This window comes from Gavia stellata, chromosome 10 (assembly GCF_030936135.1).
Source record: "Gavia stellata isolate bGavSte3 chromosome 10, bGavSte3.hap2, whole genome shotgun sequence".
In the NCBI taxonomy this organism is placed as follows: Eukaryota; Metazoa; Chordata; class Aves; order Gaviiformes; family Gaviidae; genus Gavia; species Gavia stellata.
Genome location: NC_082603.1, coordinates 29,809,540 through 29,815,865, shown reverse-complemented (window position 1 = coordinate 29,815,865; position 6,326 = coordinate 29,809,540).

The following is a 6,326-nucleotide window of genomic DNA, read 5'->3' as shown; positions in this document are numbered from 1 at the left end:
AAGCTCAGAGCGAGTCTCCCCTTTCCAAGCCAGATCCTTTCCAGATGTGAGCAGTAGAATTAGAGAGTAATAGGCAACCCTCTACCAACGAGTTTCCTGCACTTCCCAACGAAATCAGAGAGGAATTTTCCAAAGTCACCATATGGGAAAATGTGAGTAGGAAAGAGGAAGCAGCGATAGTCTGAATATAAAGACTTGGGGAAGAACAATCTCCCATTGCTTTTTGTCAACACAGTCTGCAAGATCCACGAGAGATGCCAAAAGCAAGCATGCTGGAATTGACAGAAGAGAAGCAGAGACGGTGTGTGCATTAGCATTTCATTGCAGGATACTAGGGCTGCACTATCTGTTACTAGATCTTTCATTTTAGCCGCATTCAACACAAAATCTGAATTCCAGGTGGGAATGTCCTCCCATTCCCTGGGGGTCTGGTTCAAATTAGCCAGGAACAGACAGATCAGCAGTTTTTCCCTGCGTTTCACCTCCCTCCCCTTTAACTCCCCCTGGTTTTCAACCCATCAACTGATCTTCAGGGACCAGGGACAGATAGGCTGAAACTACAAATGTCTTAGAGGCAAAGCCCCCAAATTTGATATAACACCCCATCTACCCAATCTCTTTTTTATCTTCTAAGCTCCATATTACAGCACTAAACATCAAAACAACCCTCCATCACACACACACTCCAGCCCTGGTCATGTTTAGCCCAGAAGCCTCACATTTCTTATTTCTCCCCTCTTGGTAAAAAAAGAGAGGAACATGCTGTTTGTAACACAGAATGCTCTAAGTGCAGCAATACTCCCAAGAAAGCAACACAGCTTTTTGTCACTGACAGCAGAGTTACTATTTTAAATATAAAGCCACCTGTTTTGTGAATGCCCCGCAGCGCTCCGTACAGTACCTCCACAAAATCTGCAGAGGATCTGTCCTCACCAAGAACACGACCTTCTTGCTGAATTCCAAAAAAAAGGGACACTGATTCTTTCCTCTCGACTCCGCTGAACTAAAGTCTAAAGCAATTAAGTTATTTCCTCCCTCTCTTCTTCCAGGCTGATATCAACTGGAACTGATCCCCCTCTGTGCCACGTGTAAGTTTCAAAAGTTAGTGTGGGAAGTGTGTTTTTACTAAAACAAAAATAAAAACAAACCAAAGCTGGCTGCTTTTTCTTAGTGATTCAGAGATCTGAATGCATTTGCCTGCTACCCTTCCTATATTACAGTACCCTGAGTCCATACAAAAAATTTACGCAAGTGTTTTCAGGGAGGAGAAAAAATGTGTGCTTATGCTGGGGGACCACCCCACCTTACCCCAGTCTGCAGACAGACAGAAGGAGGAGTAGGGCGATTACCTGGCTCACTCACTACTGATGCCAGAGCAGCCCACAAGGGAGAGGAAGAGAGAAGGATTCATGCTTCCCCAAAAGTGCATTTTTATCTGTGTTTTTGTTGTGTAACTATAGTATTTAGCTGCCACACAGCATCTAGAGGTACTACAGGACATTGTAAAAAGAGAGGCATTATGCCTCCTTTAGGGGGAAAACAGAGGCACAGAAGTGTCATAACCAACCCAGGATTATCCAGCAGGACAGAGCCAGTACTGGAAACTGGATATCTCATGTGCAAAGCTAACACTTACAGCCTTACACTATGTTACAAATTACCTATATAGGCTGGTTTTTTCCAAGCTTTCGTTTCCTCCACATCTTACCCTCTTACATCAACACATCCCAAACTCGCAGTCTCCTATCTCCAGGCCCAGTGCTGCATTTCCATCATCAGAATTCACAAAACTCAGGAAAACCCGAGCTGGAGCCAAACCTATCTAAAGGTGTTCTGACCCACCAGTAAGCCAAAGGCTATGCCCCAGCATGGTAAGCACTGTTTCAGTCACTACAGCTTTTTGATGCTTTCAGAGGAAAGAACTTCCACTGCAAGACTCACAACCTAGAATTAGTTGCAGGAAACATTTCCAGTCAAACTCGAGTCTTTGAACTCTTGCATGTTCCCTGGTGAAGGGTGACAGTGGTGGCTGCAGCCTGAATGAAGAAACATTTTCAGGTTTAAAAACTGAAGCTGAAGACTCAGTTTAAACTTTGGTACAATCACTTCTTCAGATCACATAGATGGCAGAGAAACAGGTCCTTAGGGAAACAACTGCTAGGGTACTTGACTGAACAACTGGCAGCTACCACAGACCGTATGTGCCACAGCACACCATAGTGCTTTTGCAGTGGGCTTGGCACACAGTGCGCTGTGCAAGACCCAAGCTTCTGCCCTGGCTCCAGCAGAAAAAAGCCCCAGTGGTGGTCAAGGACAGACTTTGCTTTTTCGAAGATATTCTTGCAGACCTCAGCAGAAGGACATGTCCAGGGCCAAGCTGCAGTATGCAGTGCACTATATTCCACTCCTGTAACTGAGAAAGCTGGATGACTTATCTAAGTTACACCAAGGCCTCATGAAACCATGGATGATCAGGACAGCACAGAGGTAGCTCAAACTCATCAGACCAGCTCAGCCCCGACTTTGCAACTATTGTCACTGTCCTAAAGAGCTTATAGGCTAAATTGAGATGTGATATGACAAACTCACAGACACCCCAGTCAAGCAACAACATGGCAGAGAACAAAAAGTACAAGCAAATCCATTGAAGCATGAGCTCCAAGAACAGTGGTTCTACAGGCAGGTATACATCAGCTCACTTGTGATCAGCATGGAGTGAGGCAGGAGGCATTCAGGAGATTTAAGTTTTAGTTGTATCTTAAAAGGTAATAAAACATTCTTTACTCTCACCTTTATTTACCTGATTTAAGTAAGAATCTACAGAAAACTGGCATTCCTGAAGCGTCCGCTGCTACATGCTGATGCTGTGCCTTTATTTCAAACGAGAGAAAAAAGCCCATTGAAATTCTTTTAAGTAACTTGCCGTCATTTGCTTTCAAAAATGAATAATCAAAACACAAAGAGTAAAAGGGGGTTTTGTCTCCAAAGCAGGAAGGGAAGTATTTTTCAAACCTAAGTATGCACAACAGAGCCTGGCCATGAGCCTATTGGCATCTGTGTGTTGATCTGAATGAACTTTAAGACATTTGTTCTCCCAGAGGACATGTACTGTTTTAAAAAAAAAAAAAAGAAAAAAATCCATGACTGCTTTTAATCTACCTGAAATATGGGATACAGACGCAGCATATTTTGTACTTGTTTTATACTACCCATGTTCCTTTTAGCCTGCTGCAGCATTATTAGGATATTTCTGTTCCTGTATCGCAGTATATAACTAACATGTCCCAGAGAACCCGCCCAGGGCCATATAAATCCATCTGCTTTTAAGTTAGCAATGAATTCTTCTTACAGATACAGGGTACAGAACAGCTCACACTGTCACTCCAACAAATTACACTCCTGTTTATTTAAGTAATAAAGGAATTTGTTCCAAACAGTTGGGGTTTTTTCCAGCATTTGTTCTCCACATGTGGTTTGCTTCCTCAAGTGTTGATTTTTCATAGTTAAGAGACTTTTTCCTGCCTTTTATCCACCATGCTAATTGCATTCTTTTTTTTTTTCTGTTTAACGAGAGCTGACATCCAGCTCAGTGCTCTGTAAAACAGGAAGCAATGTAGTTCCTGTTCCAAGGAGGTAACAGTTTAAACTGACCTCAGATGAATTGGACATATGGGAAATAAGACAAATCCAGCCTTGTGATTATTTGAAATCTTTTCTGTTGTGAGAGGGAAGATGTAGTCAAGTCCCTTTGTCCCATCCTCCTGAATCCTGACATGATTTATCAGCCAAAATAGCTCCCTAACCCAGCTGCCACAAACCATGCTCAGCTGTTCACAACCTCCTCACCTGAGCAAACTAATCTCTCTCTGCTGCTTACCAAAGGGATAGCAGATTACCTCATACCAGGAGGACTTGCTTTACACAAATAAAGCCACAATGAGCCACCTGCCAGATCCTCCATTCTCCTTATAACACTTGCAGTTACGAACAATCTGCGTCACACACCCCCATGAAGTTATTCAAGATGTCAGTCCCACAGCTGCAGTAGCTGCCTTCCCCGAGACTGCCTCATCTGCCCATGGATATGCCCTCATTTATCCACAGACAGCTCTCTTGCAAATATCCCAAATTCAGAATTTCATAACAAACTCCTATTTGTTATCCTGATCAACATAGGAACTAAGATTTCTTGAAGTAGCACATTTTCCTAAGGAGAGGAGCCATGTTCTGACCATCAGCTTTTCTTCTAATGACTCAAATTAGTTTTAAGAAAAGCAGCAATTACTTTCAAAACCACATATGGTATAAAGCATGTAAGTGTAATGTACGGCATTGTACCTACTTCTGACTAGGCAAAGAAGCAAGACTGAAATACAAAACTTAAGTAAAAGTTTAAAAAGAAAATCTGAGATCCAAAACCAAAGCATTCACTCAAATTTCTGCAAGCCAGACCTGCTGAGTCAGGCATTGTTCTGCTCACTGTCTCCAACTCTGACAAATCTATTTGCTTCTCTTATAGCAATGAAATGTGTTTTGCTTTTTTTTAATTATGAAAATTCGTACCTGAAAGAATTACATGAACTTCAGAAAAGAAAGTAAAGTTAAGATGTACCTGCCAACCTGACAGCACCTCTGGCTGTCAAATGAATAACACATTTGTCACAGCTGGTAAAAAAAAAAAACAACAACAAAACAATGGCTGCAAAGGGTATTCACCAGACTCCATGAAGGAAGAACAACCCTCCCAAGCATTTTTACGTCTGAAGGTGAAATTTCCTCTCAGGTGAGCTGGGAGACTGAGAACACTAACTCTCTGCCTAGAGGATTAGTATTTTTTTTTTCTTTATGCAAGGCCTTTGAAACCAAAAATTTAAACTTTGCTATGTTGAGTGACTAGCCACCTCTTGGTATTTCTAGCTACCTTTCTGCCCTCAAGGAATCAAGTTAACATAACAGAATTGCAATAACACACAAACTTCAGAAGAAAGGCTGATCTAAAGTTACAGAGGTTTTTTGCTGGAGAAGAGGTACTTAATGCTGCTTGGTCAAGACAGCATTATGGAGTGAGAAAGAAAACCTTTGTAAAGAGATTTCTAAAATGGTACAGACTTAGGTAATGCTTTGAGTTATGCAAAAAATCAGTAACAGAACTTAAAGATAATGTGAAAATCTGCTCTGTATCACACAGCTTTGCCTAATTCCTCATCAGGATGAACAAGGCAAATTTATTTATTCAAAGTTATCAGATTCTAAGACTGCAGAATGTAAATGGTAGATCTGGGATTTTTAGAAAAGACACCCCACACACACCTCACTCCCAGAAAAAATTAGAAAAAGTATTATATCGTATTTTAAATGTTCTTGGCAAGTTGTGATACAAAGAAGGTGCTGAATGCGAAGGAGTAACCCAAGACAGATGTCTAAAGACATTAACTGATAGAAGGGGTAAAGGACTTTGTCCTTTACTCCATCTTCTTAAATACTGCAGAAAGAGAAATACAAAATTGACTAGTTCTCTTACTTCCAAGCAGAGAAAGTGGGCTGTGCTAACCTCTGCATTATTCCCTCTAGCTACAATTGGTAAGTGACCCAAACATCTACATTTAATCTGTGATCTTTCTGTTACAATGACATCGTATCTGCAAGTGCCCAAACCCAAAAATCCTGGGCCTGTACACACATTGAGATTTCTCTGAAGGCCAGGGTCTCAGACTTGGATATTCTTTCTCTTGGTAGCAAACAAACTCCCAAGTTATTTTTGCAGTGTTGTTTTGGGTTTTTCTTTTTGGTTGGTTGGTTCTTTGTGTATTCCTGTGCAGCTTTTTTCACCCCTTAAAAAGTGATCTCAGTCTGCAGGTGAGCACATTTTAGCCAAACTTTTATTGGTATGGACTATGATGATCCCTTTTACCTTGTTTACACTTCAAAATTCATTTGCTTCTTTTATTAAAGTGGCCAAAAATATGTGGTTTGTGCTCAAAACTCTTGGAAAAGGCAGGTTCCTAACTTGCTAACAGACATCTACCCAAAGCTCTTCTGGTGGTAATCAGTGGTTCAAAAGGAGGATAAAGCTTGCGAATGCAACAGTGTATATGCAACTGTGTAGAGGAGGAAATTGTTTTCAGTACAGAATTACTGCTGCAATCCTGGAATTCCCCTTTATTTTAACCCACAAGCCAAATGGCAAGAATTTAGGAAAAAGCAGTGAATACATTAGCAAATGTTATTTTGCAGAGAGCTAACCCTGCTTTTGTTTGAGACACGTGACTCCTATCTACCACAATCCTTTGGGTAAGTCAATAAACCAGTACACAAGAGGAAACCCG